General features: G+C 36.2%; 1 pseudogene; it reads right to left on the reverse strand.

The window, feature by feature from the left end:
* Window positions 1–1,181: 1,181 nt before the first annotated feature.
* On the reverse strand, window positions 1,182–5,367 carry LOC120139820 (annotated as a pseudogene).
* Between the last annotated feature and the right edge of the window lie 10,966 nt (window positions 5,368–16,333).

Below are 16,333 nucleotides of genomic sequence, written 5' to 3' on the forward strand. Positions count from 1 at the left end.
ATGTAAAACAATGAAAAACAATCTTCCTTCTCTAAATCCCAAATCTATGACCAAAGTTCAAATATATATATATATGGTTGTCCCTTGTTCTCATATGTAATAGGGTAAGGGGAGGTAAGATAGTAGGCTGCCCCCAACACTAGATTGAGAGCAGCTTCCGTAAGAGACCTCCGAATTATAAAATGCCTTCCATGAGACTCGATCTCATGACCTCGAAGTTAAAAACCTTGTGCTCTACCAACTGAGCTAGATAAATGGTTGAGATTAATTTTTTTCTTATGAATATTTTTTTATATCTTACTGTTAATTTCACTTGATTATTTTCATAGAGAGTATAAAATGAATCCTAATCAATATATCATTAATCTAATTTAATGTTAGCCATTTGATTAATCAGTGTATCAATACCCTAACCCTAATAATCGTGTCATTGTTTCCAAATATCGAACCAGGTCAGGTCAGCCCTTTGAACATGTGTATGTAGTATGCGAGCTACTCTGTGGAGCAAGGTTACATATAAGATTAAAGAAAGTTGTCAAACATCATTGTTACACTTAACCAACGGTGTCTTCAAACAATGGTCCTAGCAAAGCAAATCAGCAAAATTAATAGAGTAAAACATAAAGACATCTCGTATAACCATTCTGCGAGTAATCAGAGCTCAGAGGCTGGTGAAAAATGCTGCCTGCATTGCAAAGATGAGATGGAATGAATGAATGAATGTTGAAAATAACTAATGCAGATAACCAAAATATCAGGCAAGGCCAAGCACACCAACAACCATACACGTAACATACTTATATGGTATCAACAAAACACAACAGCATAGGAACGCAAGGGATAAGACAGTACAACGGGAATAGTAATAAGTCTAGCATAATATATATAAAAGAAGTTGCATCATACCTGCGTTACAGAATGTCTAAAGTGATCATATGGATGAAAAAACATCATTGAAGCACTTGGCCACTGCATGTAAGCACCATCTCTAGAAGTTGGATTCAATCCCATATCACAAAAAGGGCTTACAGTTGGCCTTGCAGGGACGCCATAACTGAGGGGAGGTTGATTACTTGCAATCTGACTGAACTTGAGGAAAAGCAGAATCATACTGCATGAACGGATGTAGCATCTTCTGCATATCGTAAGGAGCCAAGCCAAAGCTCTAGTTACAAGGAATGCTTCTAAGGAGCCCAGCCAAAGCTCTAGTTACAAGGAATGCTTCTAAGGAGCCAAGCCAAAGCTCTAGTTACAAGGAATGCTTCTAACATATCTGCAATGGTTCAAAGTATTTTAGTTTAAAATTAAGAAAAAAGTCCAAAAAGAGGACCAAATTATTCTCATTTTTCATTCCACCCATTTTCATTCTTCACTCCTATAAGTATCATGTAATTATTATTATGAATGATCATAATAAGTATTTAGACCTTATCAGCATTCTACCTTATGAGAAAATGGGGATAACAGCTATTACAAACTTTTGATCAATTATGGAAATTGAAGAAACAACATTAGATAAGGCAGCAATCTCCCACCTTCGATAACTCCAATCATAATCTGGGTCAGACTGGTCCTTCTCTCTATCTCTGAAAATGGCTACCTGTGATGTACCATCCCGAACATAAATAACAGCCACGGAGCTCCTGTAGTTTTTATACTCATCTCGGATAGGAGACTCATTTTTTTTCCATCAATAGAAATCACAGAAGAATCATCAGAATCAGGGCTACTGAAAATGCGCACTGGACATCTTTTGATGCCAATTTGATTTGCTTCATTGACAGATCATTATTTGGCCTCGGCTTAATAGCAATTTTAATCTGCTCACTTTTATCATTTTCTGAGTGTTTCGCCGGAATTTCAGATAATCGGACAGCAAGGCATCTGATTTCACCTGCTCTCTTCGCCATAATTCTGCTTCCCAGGCCATCTAAACCATTATCATGAATCATAGTTATCAGCCCATAATGTTGAGCGACACGATGTGCAGCAAGCTGAAGGTAGGAAGAGGGAAAATGTTGGAATTCAAATTGCTGTCAGAATGTTGTAAAAACTTCTGGATATCAAGTTCCATCTGCAAAATTAAATCCCAGGAAACCATAGAAGAGACAATCAATCCACTACGAGAAAAAGGCCAACTCAAAAAAGATTTAAAATGATATTAAACACCACTGGAAAGAAGTATATTGAATAAAACTTAAACAAACCATAGGAAATAGTCATTTTCCCCCTTTTTACATTCCATATATATATATATATATGGATATGGTAGATTTGGAAGAAATGAGGGCACATTGATAAAATGGAAATGAACCCCTTGGTCCTGTAATTAAAATCAACTCGTTTGTTCAGTGGAAAAAAAAGTAAATATCAACGAAAATACACTGAACTGCATAATTCCATCTAGCATTTACTAGGTACACTAGCAGCAATCAAAAGTGAATCTAAAACACTCTTATTCTCAACCTGTTTCTCCTATGTTACAGATTTGATAAATTAATCATGTTGGACATTATTAATATCTATGCTCCAACATGAGGGGGTGTTACAGATTTGTAGGCTAAAACTCAGGATTAATATATTGTAATTAATGTAGTATAATATGTTACCTATTATAGGAGCTTTATACTTGTATATATACCCATAAGGTTGATAAATAATACACAAGAAAAAATTCTCCTACTATTCTACACCCTGCTTCTAAGGACTATTCCTCATAGCCTTTTTCTTGTTACATTCTATGATATGGGAAAAGGCAACATCCTATCTTGCATCCACTAGGTACACGGAGCATTCATAATGAATCTACCCCACTTCTTTTGAATGTTTCCCCTATTGCTATGTTTTTTCTTGTTACAACCAATGGTTTGGGACCTCAAGAATGCAAAACAGGAAAAAGCTCCATTATGACAATCGAATTATAAGCTACATGGAAAACTAATAAACCAGAAATCCAACTAAAATTTACATAAAAACCTATAATCTTTTCATCTTTTAAAAGTGCACAAAAACTAAGATTATGAACATAAAAGAACGGATTTTTCTCGAATTGTTATGTTTCTATGAACATATTATTTATTAAGCCTATACTTATAGAGACATGAGATGCTTAGTGTCTTTTATAAAACTCATGCCCAAAAATATCATAAACAAACAAAAACGTTAGCTACTTCAATTTTTACATTTTAGTTATATTTCCTAAACCATAGAAACCAAAATCGATAATTAAATTGCAAGATTTATACTCATCGCAAGCCAGGCAGAACATAAGTGACAATCAGGTTGCTATGAGTATCATTTTTCGTAAAGCAATAGCGTTAAAAACTCAAAATAGGCATGGGTGTTGATGTATAACCCTCCCTATGTGGCAAAACTGTACAATCAACACTCATTGCGAGATGAGCAGAGGGGCATAATTTTTTTTGGTTATACTCTGTGTCAGGGGAAATTATGTTTGTCTTGGTATTATTTGTCCCAAGGCAGTTTCGTTAACAACTCACAATAAACATGGGTATGGAAGTATGATTCTCAATAAATGAGAGAAAAAATGGCACACATTGTGTTGGGTATATATGTTCAACATTTGCACCCAAGTCCATAAAGCATAGTTTGCTCCTCCTTACCTATATATAATTATACATCACTAAAAACCTATATAATAAGCCAATTTCTTGCAATTACCGCATATATATCAATAAAAGATAATGACAACTGAATTGTGTCACTAGAATCATATAAACCGTATCTACCTAAAGTTTAAAAAGAATACAGGATAAACCCAACTTCAATCTCCATTCAGCATATTTTATATCATTATATAGTATAGTAAATTATGCAAAAGGTTTAGTAAAATCATTCATAGACATGCAAGACAGTGGCGGATGCACTAAGCCCCCATAGGGGCCAAGTGCATCCCCATTATTTTGGAAAAGTGATTAAATTTAGCTTAATGTGTTAAGGAAAAAAGAAGAAAAAAATTACAATTTTTGCATACCCATTATTTTTAAGAAAAGAAAATTAAAATTTTGTACCCCCATTCTTAACTTTCTGGATCCGTCACTGATGCAAGATTATATGATATAGCAATTGAAGTCAATAAAAATTGTGAATCTTTTTATATAAATTATGCTTCTTGAGCTTGGTGTACCTCGTGTCAATTACTCATTTCCATGAATGACAACCAGAGTTAAAATTCAAATGTCATATCTTAAAATAAAAGCTCATCGAGTTATCATTGATCATTTGGTGTTGGAAAATGCCAACAAATGCAGTATAAAACTAGAACACTTCAATTTACGAGTTACGGACCATGCTAGACTTCTAGAACAATGCATATGCAAGCATAACCTCTAAAGGCCCACATATAAGTCAAACAGATAGTTCTATCAGACGTAACTACCCAAAAACAATGTAACAATTTTTCATAAACAATCTCAGGAGTAGGGATTTGAATTGCAGGTCAGGAGAAATAACTATGGTCTGTTCCAAACTGGAAGGCAACATAAATCTTCAAAACAATGCAAACATTTAGGTGATACAACACAGATAGCCAAGAGTATAGACTGTATAGTCAAAGTATATATGGTAGACACATATGAAAGGCTGGTCAGATCACAGCTACTGTCCATGAATAAAGTAGACAATGTAAAGAAAGAACAGTTTGCAATACAATTTACATTAATATGGGAGACCATAAAAAGAAAAACCATCCGCCCAACTTCACCTAAGAAGGTCTCTATTATGCATTGCCCCAAAAATTAGGCCGTCAGAATCAGAATCAAAACATAAGGCAAAAAATCTAGCTTATTTCTTATCCCCTCGATTTCTCAAAGCCAATTTGAAATGAAAAACTCAGATCTGATAAATAATATTTTCTATTCACATAAACCCTAACCCTAATTGACCCCAACGAACAAATGATAAACACTAAAGTCGCATAAAGGGGGAAAACATGTTCATAAACGTAGTTATGAAGAGATCCAATAGAAAAGGAAAAGAAAACTTACTGGTAAGACGATGACGAGGATTTTGAAGAGCCTCGACCAGGAATGGATCAACGGCTGACTCTTTGTCGTTGACAGCTGCGTCGAAGGCAGATGTGGTGGTAGTGGAAGTCAAGTCCATGGCAAAAAATAATTTGTCCGTTTATCTATTGGTGGGGCACAGACCTTCTTTCTCTCCTCTCCTTTTTTTCGACTTGCTTCTTCTTCTTCTTCTTCTTGAAGATGAACGAATCATCAATAAAAAAGATGAGATGTCAATTGAAAACTTTTAATCATTTATTCTATAAATTATTGGCAATGAGCTTTTCTTCTTCATTCATCTATGATGAATGAGAAGTTCGATGATACTTCCTGTCTTTTTTTATTCTGCGATGCAAATTGTATCGTTCTAAGTCTAAATGTCTTGTTAAAATTGAAGGCCCCGTTTGGTTTACGGAATATTTCAATTCTTAGAAGAATGGTTTTTTTCATGTGATAATTTTTCTGTTTTCTCGGGAATACCCCTCATCTCCATGTATTTACTTATTTCCGTCCCCTTGTCTAAAATACCTGTCTCCCGCTTGGTTCTATTGAAACAAAATCTTCTTCTTCTATTTGGATGCTCTTCATTTTCCTTTCCTTGATATGATCGACTATTAATTTATTTTCCCATAGGGTGAGTTTTATGATTTAGCAGCAGTTATAATTGGGATTAACTTCAACAATCCTGATTTGGGAACATGTTCTGTTTTGGTCATTTGACCAGTATGGATTGCTGAATGTGATTCTTTATTGTTGTTGTCATTCCCTGCTAATAAAAATATTGTTTAACCCTATAATAAGTTGCATCAACTTAAAACGTCCTCCCACCGGAGAATTATGAAGAAGAGTCATTATTTATTGCCTTAGGTCCCCATTTATACCAATGTAAACCCGTTTTTTGTATCGCAATATTCCTTGGCCGAAAGTCCACTTCCTTCCATAATTGTCTTTCAAGGACACATACAATTTTTTGTTTAACCCAGTCATCTCCTATGTAACTTTCTTCCACCTCTTGAACGCAAAATAGAATAATGATCATGGTTGCAAGTTAAAACAGTTTTACATTAGTTTTTTTCTTGTTTAGATAGTGCATCCGTAGCCAAATTACTATTTTCTTTTCTATATTTAATGACATAGTTTAACCCTAGTAATTTGGTGAGACCTTTCTTCTGAATGGCAGTAGTAATTTTCTGTTCCAAAAGATGTGTCAAAACGAATTTTTTTCTTAAAAGTGAGATTTTAAAAACCACATTAACTCTTAATTATCTCTTTTTAATTTAAAAACAAATGCGATTTAAAACCTATCGTTTCGAAAAATTTTGGATTTCCTTTACGATCGAAAAATACGGTTCGAAGAGTCACCACCAATCTTTGATTAGGGTGTGATTGGGCACCAAAAATGTTTTGTTATTTTAAATAAAAATTAATTTTAATTAAAACAACAAATTAAGGTCTGCGTTACCAAAATCTGAGTTCGGGAGTCGGTTACGTGCAGGGAAGGATTAGTACCCCCACAACGCCCTAAAACGGTACTTAGTCGATTAATTAATGTCTTTACAATGAACTTTACAAATTCTAATTTAATTTGATTTTTAATCCCATAAAACAAAGATGTAAATTTAAAAACATTCAAAAGAACTCAAATGAATTAAATTAAAATTACCAAGTCGTTTTAGAAAGATAAAAAATGTTCGATTATTTACAAATATCGAGACCATATCTTAAAAGCTATAACAACTTTTTCTCGATAAATTTAAATAAACGAACATTTCATTTTCTTTCGTTCCCAAATTTTAGGTGACAAATCAATTTTTGTTTCACTTTCGGGATACACTTTTAACTTAAAATGATCATAACGACCCTCTAATCAGTTAAGACATGCCATTTAAGACAATTTTAAATTAAAAGGGTATTACCCTTAGTCCGATTATGTAATAGGTCGAGTTATGCACGTGAGGGTATCATACAAATTGTACAAAAAGTGGATGTCATGCCAAAATTAATTATACAAAATTAAAAATATCATACAACGTGACATACAAAAAATTATATACGTATATTTTAATGAAAAATCATAAATTATGCACTTGAGGATATCATACATATTATGCAAGGGTATTCGAACAAGATATCATCAGACTAAAAAAATGTTAAAACATATGAAGGAAAATTATTACCATGTAGAATAAATAAAACCCATAGAAAAATAAAACAAATATGCTTAGCAAGAACGTTACTACCTTACATATGTGTTATGATATATAATACATGTGTGACTCGTATCCACCAAACAAAAATATATATACATACACTTATACACATATTACCATGGAGAAACGACATATGGCATAATAAAGACTCATAAGATATACATATATTAAGCACACATGGCTTTAAACAAATGAACAAAGGGTTAAACTCCCGTAAACGGTCCTCCAATCACATATAAAAAAATGCAATATAAATAAATACATAGATGTGCATGAAAAAAGAAAACAACATGGTGGCCAAAATGAAAGGATAGGCAAAGTCAGAATTAAAAGCTCAACTTAGTCAAAGATCATATCTTAGGGACGAAAATAGAAGGCTCAAAAATAAAGAGGTAAATATAAAATTCAGAAAATATGGAAAGGGTCTAAAACCGGGTTTTATCCTAAAGCTTAGTGAATTACAAGGAAAAGGTAAATAAGACATCAAGCCCTTAGCAGACAATTAGCCCAGAACATGCCATATATAACTCACTTTAAAGATTTTTATAACCTATTTTCACTTGATAGCCTACTAAGACTCAAAACAAATGAAAAAAAGAAAGAAAGAAAGAGCTGTCTCTAATGCTCTGGGATTTCACGACAATGGAACCTTAAAAGGCAATGAGGAGTCAACTAAACTCTACCGGATTTTGCATAACTCAGGTAACTCAACCCCAAAACCCTTTCTTCTTTACTCGTATTTCACCCCTAAACACACACAAAGACACTGGAAATCATAAATTGAAATAAAAAATACCTTAATAAATTTTGTACTGCTTTCGAAGAAAATGGTCGTTACACCGTTTGGTCTTTTCAATATGGAATTATTGTTTACACTGCTTGAAACCTTGTTGACCTCGGTTTTTAATTTGCTGCTGCTTCGCAAGTTTTCAAATAAAGAATGCTCATTTCTATTTCATTTTTTTCATTTCGAATAGCACTGCTTTTACATGCATACAAAAGGCATCTTTTCTTGCTTGGTATTTCGTTGTTTTAGGAATGAGGAATAACCCCTTACAATTTGCTTTTGTCCAATGCGAAAAAAAATTGAGAGACCCCTTCTGTATGTGATCTTCTCTAAAAAAACCAAAAAACCCCCTCTTTTCAGTCATTTTTTCTTTTTTTTTTCTTTTTTCTTTTTTCTTTTTTTTTTTATTTTTTATTTTTTATTTTTTCTTTTTTCTTTTTTCTTTTTTTCCTTTTTTTTTCATTTTTCTTTTTCATTTTTCATTTTCTTTCATTTTTCCTCTTTTTTTTCATTTCTTATTCAAGCGAAATATCTTTTAACAGCGTCAGAATTCACTGGATAGGGTAATTCTGATCAGTCTATTTCGGTTAAGACTAGAGCTCCCCCAGAAAAGGCTTTCTTGACAACATAAGGTCCTTCCCAATTGGGCATCCATTTTCCTCTGAAATCCTTCTGAACATGAAAATCCTTTTAAGCACCAAATCTCCCTCATGGAATTCTCGAAGGCGGACTTTCTTACCATGTGCCCGTAACATACGTTTTTGGTATATCTGACCATGACAAATAGCTTTCAATCTCTTTTCTCAATCAAATTCAATTGGTCATACCTAGTTTGTACCCATTCTGCCTCATTGAGCTTTACCTCTGACAAAATCTGAAGTGAGGGAATTTCCACCTCAATAGGTAAGACAGCTTCCATCCCATAAACCAAAGAAAATGGAGTTGCCCCAGTTGAAGTCCATACTGAAGTTCGATAAGCAAACAGAGCAAAGGGCAACTTCTCATTCCAATCCTTATAGGTCTTAGTCATCTTCTCTATGAGCATTTTGATGTTCTTATTAGCCACCTCTACTGCCCCATTCATCTTTGGGCGAGTGGTGGAATTATGATGCTTTATTTTGAACTGTTTACAGACCGAATCCATCATCTTATTGTTTAAATTCAACGCATTATTGGAGATAATCCTCTCTGGTAAACCATATCTACAAATGATCTCCTTCTTTAAGAATTCGCATATTGTAGACTGGGTAACATTTGCATAAGAAGCCGCTTCTACCCACTTGGTGAAGTAATTATGGCTACCAGAATGAAGCGATGATCATTTGAAGCTTTGGGCGAAATTTGTCCAATAACATCCATGCCCCACATTGAGAATGGCCACGACGCTGTCATTACATGCAACGGATGAGGAGGAGTATGTATCTTATCTCCATAATCTGACATTTGTGACATTTTCGGGCATAATTAATACAGTCTGTTTCCATAGTTGACCAATAATACCCAAATCTCATAATCTGTCTAGCCATAGCATGCCCATTAGCATGGGTACCACATATTCCCTCATGCACTTCTTCAAGAATCAATTTGGCTTCTTTCGTGTCCACACATCTTAACAAGATCTGATCCAGACTTTTCTTATATAGAGTCTCACCATCAAGCACATACCCTGATGCCATTCTTCTAATGGTTCTCTTATCATTCTCAGTGGCCTGTTCTGGATAACTCTGATACCTTATATATTGCAAGATATCATAATACCAGGGGTTTCCATCTTCTTCCTCTTCAATATTAAAACAATGGGTTGGATACTCATAAGCTTTCATTTCAATGGGCATCATATTTGAATGCTCGTTCATCTTAAATGTTGCTGCCAGTGTGGCCAAGGCATCTGCCATTTGATTCTCTTCTCTAGGGAGGTAATTGAAAGTTACTTCTTCAAATTCTTCAACAAGTTCCATGACCAACTTACGGTATTCTACAAGCTTAGGATTTTTGTCTCTCATTATCCCCCGAGCTGGTAAATTACCAAAGCTGAATCCCCATACACTTTGAGCATTTTTATTTTGCGATCAACGGCAGCTCTAAGACCCAGAACACAAGCTTCATACTCGACCATATTGTTTGTACAATCAAAATTAAGCCGACTGGTGAAAGGATAATGCTCTCCCTCTGGTGAGACCAAAATTGCCCCGATTCCATGTCCCATGGCATTTGAAGCACCATCGAAGTTCAACTTCCAATATTTACTAATGGATGTCACTGCTTCTTCTATCGAAATAGACATTAAATCCTCATCTGGGAAATCAAAGATCAACGGCTCATATTCTTCCGAAGCCCTGCTTGCAATAAATTCCGCTATAGCATCTCCTTTAATTATTGTCTGGTTTACATACTGGATGTCAAATTCGGACAATAGGATCTGCCAACGAGCTAATCTTCCAGATAATGCAGGCACACCCATTAGATATTTCAAGGGATCAAGCTTGGATATAAGCCAAGTAGTATGATACAACATATATTGTCTAAGCCTTCGGGTAGCCCAACCAAGGCGCAGCACAATTTTTCAATGGATGAGTATCTTGTTTCACAATCAATAAATTTCTTGCTGAGATAATAGATAGCCCTTTCTTTCTTCTCAGTTTGGTCACGTTGCCCCAGCACACACCCCATTGAATTTTCATAAACCGACAAATACAGAATCAATGGTTTGCCTGAGATGGGTAGCGCTAAGATTGGAGTACTCGAAAAATATCTTTTCACTGCTTCAAAATCTATTTGACAATCCTCACTCCATTCCCCTGAGTTATTCTTACGAAGAAGGCGAAATATAGGATCACACTTTTCCGTCAGCTGTGAAATAAACCGAGCTATATAATTCAATCTCCCTAAAAATCCTCTGACTTCTTTTTGTGTTCGTGGGGCTGGAAAGTCTTGAATAACTTTTACTTTATCTGGGTATATTTCGATTCCTTTTTGGCTTACTACAAATCCCAACAGTTTCCCATATATCACCCCAAAAGTACATTTATTTGGGTTGAGTTTTAACTGGCATCTTCTTAGTCTTTTAAAGAGTTTTCTCAAATTCCCAATATGTTCTTCCTCTGTCTTAGCGTTGACAATCATATCATCGACATAAACTTTATTTCTTTATGCATCATGTCGTGAAATAATGTCACCATGGCCCTTTGATATGTTGCCCCTACGTTCTTCAATCCAAACGACATTACTTTATAGCAAAACGTTCCCCACATAGTAACGAATGTCGTTTTTTCCATATCTTCAGGGTTCATCTTAATTTGATTGTAGCCAGAGAAACCATCCATAAAAGAGAACAAAGAATTTCCAGCAGTATTATCCACTAGTGTGTCTATATGTGGCAAAGGAAAATTATCTTTTGGACTAGCTCGGTTGAGATCCCTGTAGTCGACACACATTCAAAATTTCCTATCCTTCTTCGGTACTAGGACGATATTGCCACCCATTCAGGATATTTGGCCACTTTAAGAAACCCGGCATCAAATTGTTTTTTCACTTACTCTTTAATCTTGAGCAGCATCTCAGTCTCATTCTTCTCAGTTTTTGTTGTACCGGTTTACATTCAGGCTTTATTGGCAGTTTGTGAACAACCAGTTTGTATCTAAACCCGGCATATCTTCGTATGACCAAGCAAACACATCCTTGTATTCTTGAAGCAATTCTATCAAATCTTGTCGACCTCCAACTGACAAAGTGGTACCAATCTTTACTTCTCTCTTATTCTCTTCTGTCCCCAAATTCAAAATCTCAGTAGGCTCTTTATTACACAGAATCTGTTTATCTTCATTCTCCACCATTTTCAGTAATTCAGAAGGTAGTTCACATCCCTCATCATCATCACAATCCTCGATTTCCCCTTGACATATAGGCTTCTCGAAATCAATCTCCGGGTCAGAGTCATTGGCATTCATATTATTGATATCTGAGCTCTGAAAAAATAATGAAAGAGAAGATATATATACATATATACATATGAGAGGATCTTTTCCCATATAAATAAATAGAAATAAATAAATATACATATATACAACAAAGAATGATTGAATGAAATGTATGGGAGAATGTTTGCCATTTGGAACTAACAGAATGCATCTTTTATTGAAAGCAAGAAAAAACAAACAGTTTAACCCTTTACATAAAATCACCTATTGCCCCAGGGTATGAACAACAGGGAGAAAGTTCCAGTGCATTACTCTGTAACATATTTATAAACTACAGGCAGTTCTTTCGCGGTCCAATTGTTCAACACGAAGCCCGACGGTGCAGGATAAATTCCCATAACTCTCATTTCCTCAAACTCACCATCAGTTATAACATTAATGGCTAAATCTCCCAAGGCATTCTCAACCATCACCTCAGTGTTCCTTGAATTCCCTTGAAACATATATCCCCCAGATATGAAAATGATGCTCAACGGCGGAAGATCATGGGTTCCCAGCTAAGGTCTTCACCAGCCAATCTAGCCTTTCTCATTTCCTTACCCTTCTTAATTCCCCTCAGCTTATCCCTCGGAGTTGGCTGATACCCCAAACCAAATCGATCTCTTTTAGTAACAGGGTATATTGGATTCACTGGTCCTTGTAATTGACTTCCTAACCCTTTCCCAACTTTTGCTCCTCTTCCAAGGGTCAGCTTGAATCCCATTTTGGTACAATTTGACAGTCTAGGCTTTGGTACCTTCCTTCCTTCAGCCACAAACGTAGCATTGACAAACTCCAACGATATGAAAGAACACTCAATCGCTTGCTCATCCACTTCAATATACGGAGCAGTAGTAGAAACATAAGCAATAATGTCCTCTTCAGCATGAATACATACCAACCTTCCATTGATCACAAATTTCAGTCTCTAGTGCAATGTGGACGGAACTACACCAGCCTGATGAATCCAAGGCCTTCCCAACAAACAATTGTACGTAGGCATAATGTCCATTATGAGAAATTCCACTTCATAAGTTACTGGACCAATAGTCAGAGGAACATCAATCTTGCCCAACACTTCTCTTTTAGTCCCATCGAAAGCTCGAACCACACTTTGACAGGTTCTCATAAGTGTACTATCTAATGGAAGCTTCTTTAGAGTCACTAAGGGCATCAGATTCAAAGCTGAACCATTATCAACCAAAATCCGGGACAACACATGCCCTTTACACTTAACTGTGATATGCAAAGCCTTCTGACTACCAATCATCCCAGAAGGGATCTCATCCTCAGAAAAAGATAAAAAATTATCAGCTTGTATATTGGAAACTAACGGTCTAATTTTTCAATGGGCAACTCTTTCGGAACAAAAGTCTTGTTCAAAACCTTTAACAGAGCATTTCTATGGGCCTCTGAACTTAAAAGTAATGATAAAACAGAAATACGGGCATGCAACTTATGTAACTGTTCAATAACACTGTACTCACTGTGCTTCAGAAACTTCAAAAATTCTACCGCTTCACTCTCGGTTACTGGTTCATTGATAACAAGCTCATCTTCTTTTATCTGAATATCAACATTTTTCCCCTTATCAACCGTAACCTTCTTCTCAGACTCTTTAGGTAGATTAAGAGAATAACACCTACCACTTCTGGTAAAGTGTCCCACCTCATCTACTTCCTTATTCTCTTTTGTTACATCCCCCATCTGGCAATCATATCTCCAAGGCACTTGTTTATTATCCTGATATGGGAATGGAGATGGAGGTGTAATAACCACTTTCGGAGCTACCTTTTTAGCAACTCGATTCCTGGGAGTAATAATTAGGGGACAATTGGCATTGTATACTCCTTTAGACGATCCTTCTGAAGCGCAAACTTCCGCTTTCTCTTCTTCAGCAATCTCTTTAAAGAACTCAATTTCTTTACTGTCCATCATATCTTGTACCAAAGATAGGAAAGTCAGGACATTGCTGAATACTATGTCCTTCACTGTTATGATACTGACATACCTCTCCACTGTTAAACTGTTCAACCACCAAACTGGGCTTCAACAATCCTACCTTAACCATCTGGCACCACACCCAACGCATGGGTTATACCACCTCACTAACATTCCTTACAATTCTCTTTCATTTCTCTTCAGTAATTACGTTAACTGATGCCCCTGCATGGCTTGGCAACGGGTTTTGAGCTATATTCGGCTGCTCACTGTCACCAAAGTTGATGACATTCCTCGTTCTCAAAGCTTGGACAACCTTCTTAAACGCAGTACAATTCTCAATGGAATGCCCGGATTCCCTGCATGGTACTCACACTGAGCACTAGTATCATACCATTTGGGAAAAGGAGGTTGCATTGGTGTCACGTGATACGGTGAAACCACATGCGATCATACAAAATCTGAAATAATTCCTTATAAGTAATCGGGATGGGGTCAAATTGAGGCCTCTCTCTCCTCTGATCCCTTGCCCCTTGTCTATTGTCATTTTGTGTTGATGACTGCTCCTTGAGGACGGGAAACAGTGATGTTATTAGAATCATATTATCTCACATTACTGACTTCGTTTTCCTTTTTCCTCGTTGGTGGCCTCTTACTAGACTCTCCTCCCTCGAGCTTTCCACTCTTAACCGCCATTTCAATCATTTCTCCCACCGTAACTATATCAGCAAAACTTCGATAAGGATTACCGATAAGATGCGAGAAAAAAAGCCCTTAAGGTATTGACAAAAAACATATTTGTTTCCTCCTCTTCCAATGGCGGGTGGACTTGCACCGCTACATCTCTCCATCTTTGAGCATATTGTCTAAAACTCTCGTTAGACTTCTTTTCCATTCCTTGCAACATCATCCTGTTGGGCCTAACATCTTTCACATGTTTGTATTGCTCAAGAAAGGACTTAGCCAAGTCTTCCACGATTTAATATTAGCTCTACTCAGCTGGTTATACCATGGGATCGCCGAACCAGTTAAGCTTTCTTGAAAGCAGTGTATCAACAATTGATCGTCCCCTATGTATCCGGTCATCTTCCTACAAAATATCGTGATATACGCAGAGGGACACCTGGTACCATCAAACTTCTCAAAGTCAGGAACCTTGAACTTTGGAGGCAAAACCAAATCAGGAACTAGACTTAATTCTTTTGCGTCGAATCCATAGACACTGGTATCTTCCTTCATGGCTCTAACTTCTATTTCTAGCTGTTTCCATTTCTCTTCCAGCGGATTGTTTTGGTCCTTCTTGTCTTCTTCATCAAGGTCCGGAACTTGATGATATTGATGTTCTTCCTGATACGAACTAGATCCAGGCTGTACATTAATAGAAGCACCAACTGGATTAATGTGCACTTTTTCGACATGAACAGGGGTCACTTGAACGTTCTGAGATTATTCTGGGGTGAACCCTGGAGGAGGGTCCTCAGTTACAACTCCTGGCACAGGGTTTTTCCCATGTTCCAAATTTCTTCCTTCCAACATACTCGCAAACTTAGCAAACATCTCCTTTTGGGCATTCATCATATCTTCTTACATTTTATTGATATTATCTTGTAACTCCAACTGAGTCTTCTCAATTTGGGCAAGTTTGTCATCCATAACTTTCTTCCTGGTTCTGTAGGTATGCTTGGGATTTTCCAGTATTACTCTCTATTGCTTTTTCTATTCTTGAATTATGAGATTACACTATTGTTCCTTTTGTATCTCTTTGGCACTGTGAAATGGCCAATCTGTTCCTAGTCTTCTCCCTTTGGTTGCCTTTTTCCTTTTTTCTGTGTTTTTCGTTGGTTTTTTTTGTCTTTGGTCCCTCTCTTTTCTCTCCCAATGCTCTATAATACCTGATCTCTCCTGTTTTCAGTGGTTAACTCTTATTTTTATTCTCTCCCCCTTTCGTTTGTAGTTTCCAGTGGTTGATATCCATCGAAAAACTGACTCTTTACAGTTTTTTAGTTGTTCAAGTAGCGTGCTCATCTCCACTACCGATAATGGCTCCTGATTCTTGTTAACTTCTTTCTCCCCTTTGTTAACTCCTAACCACTTTGTTTTCCAGGATTCACGCGGACTGGAATCTATTTCTGCTGGGTCATTGGACTTAATTTGGGCTCCCACTGATTTGGGTTCTTATTTAAGCCTAGCTTCGGACAAAACCGAGCATCTACAAGATGCTTTAATGACTCATGATCAATTTTAATGACCAAGACTCATCCCTCCAAATAATGTCTCCATTTTGCAACTGCCAGTGAAATAGTTAGATACTCTTGTTCATAAATGGACAAATCAAAATGCTTATGACAAGAGCTTTTCTTAGGAAGGTTATAGGTATACCTCATTGCGACAACACTACACCAATTTCTTTAGAGC

Source organism: Hibiscus syriacus, unplaced genomic scaffold, assembly GCF_006381635.1.
Source record: "Hibiscus syriacus cultivar Baekdansim isolate YM2019G1 unplaced genomic scaffold, ASM638163v2 tig00110776_pilon, whole genome shotgun sequence".
NCBI classification, from domain to species: domain Eukaryota; kingdom Viridiplantae; phylum Streptophyta; class Magnoliopsida; order Malvales; family Malvaceae; genus Hibiscus; species Hibiscus syriacus.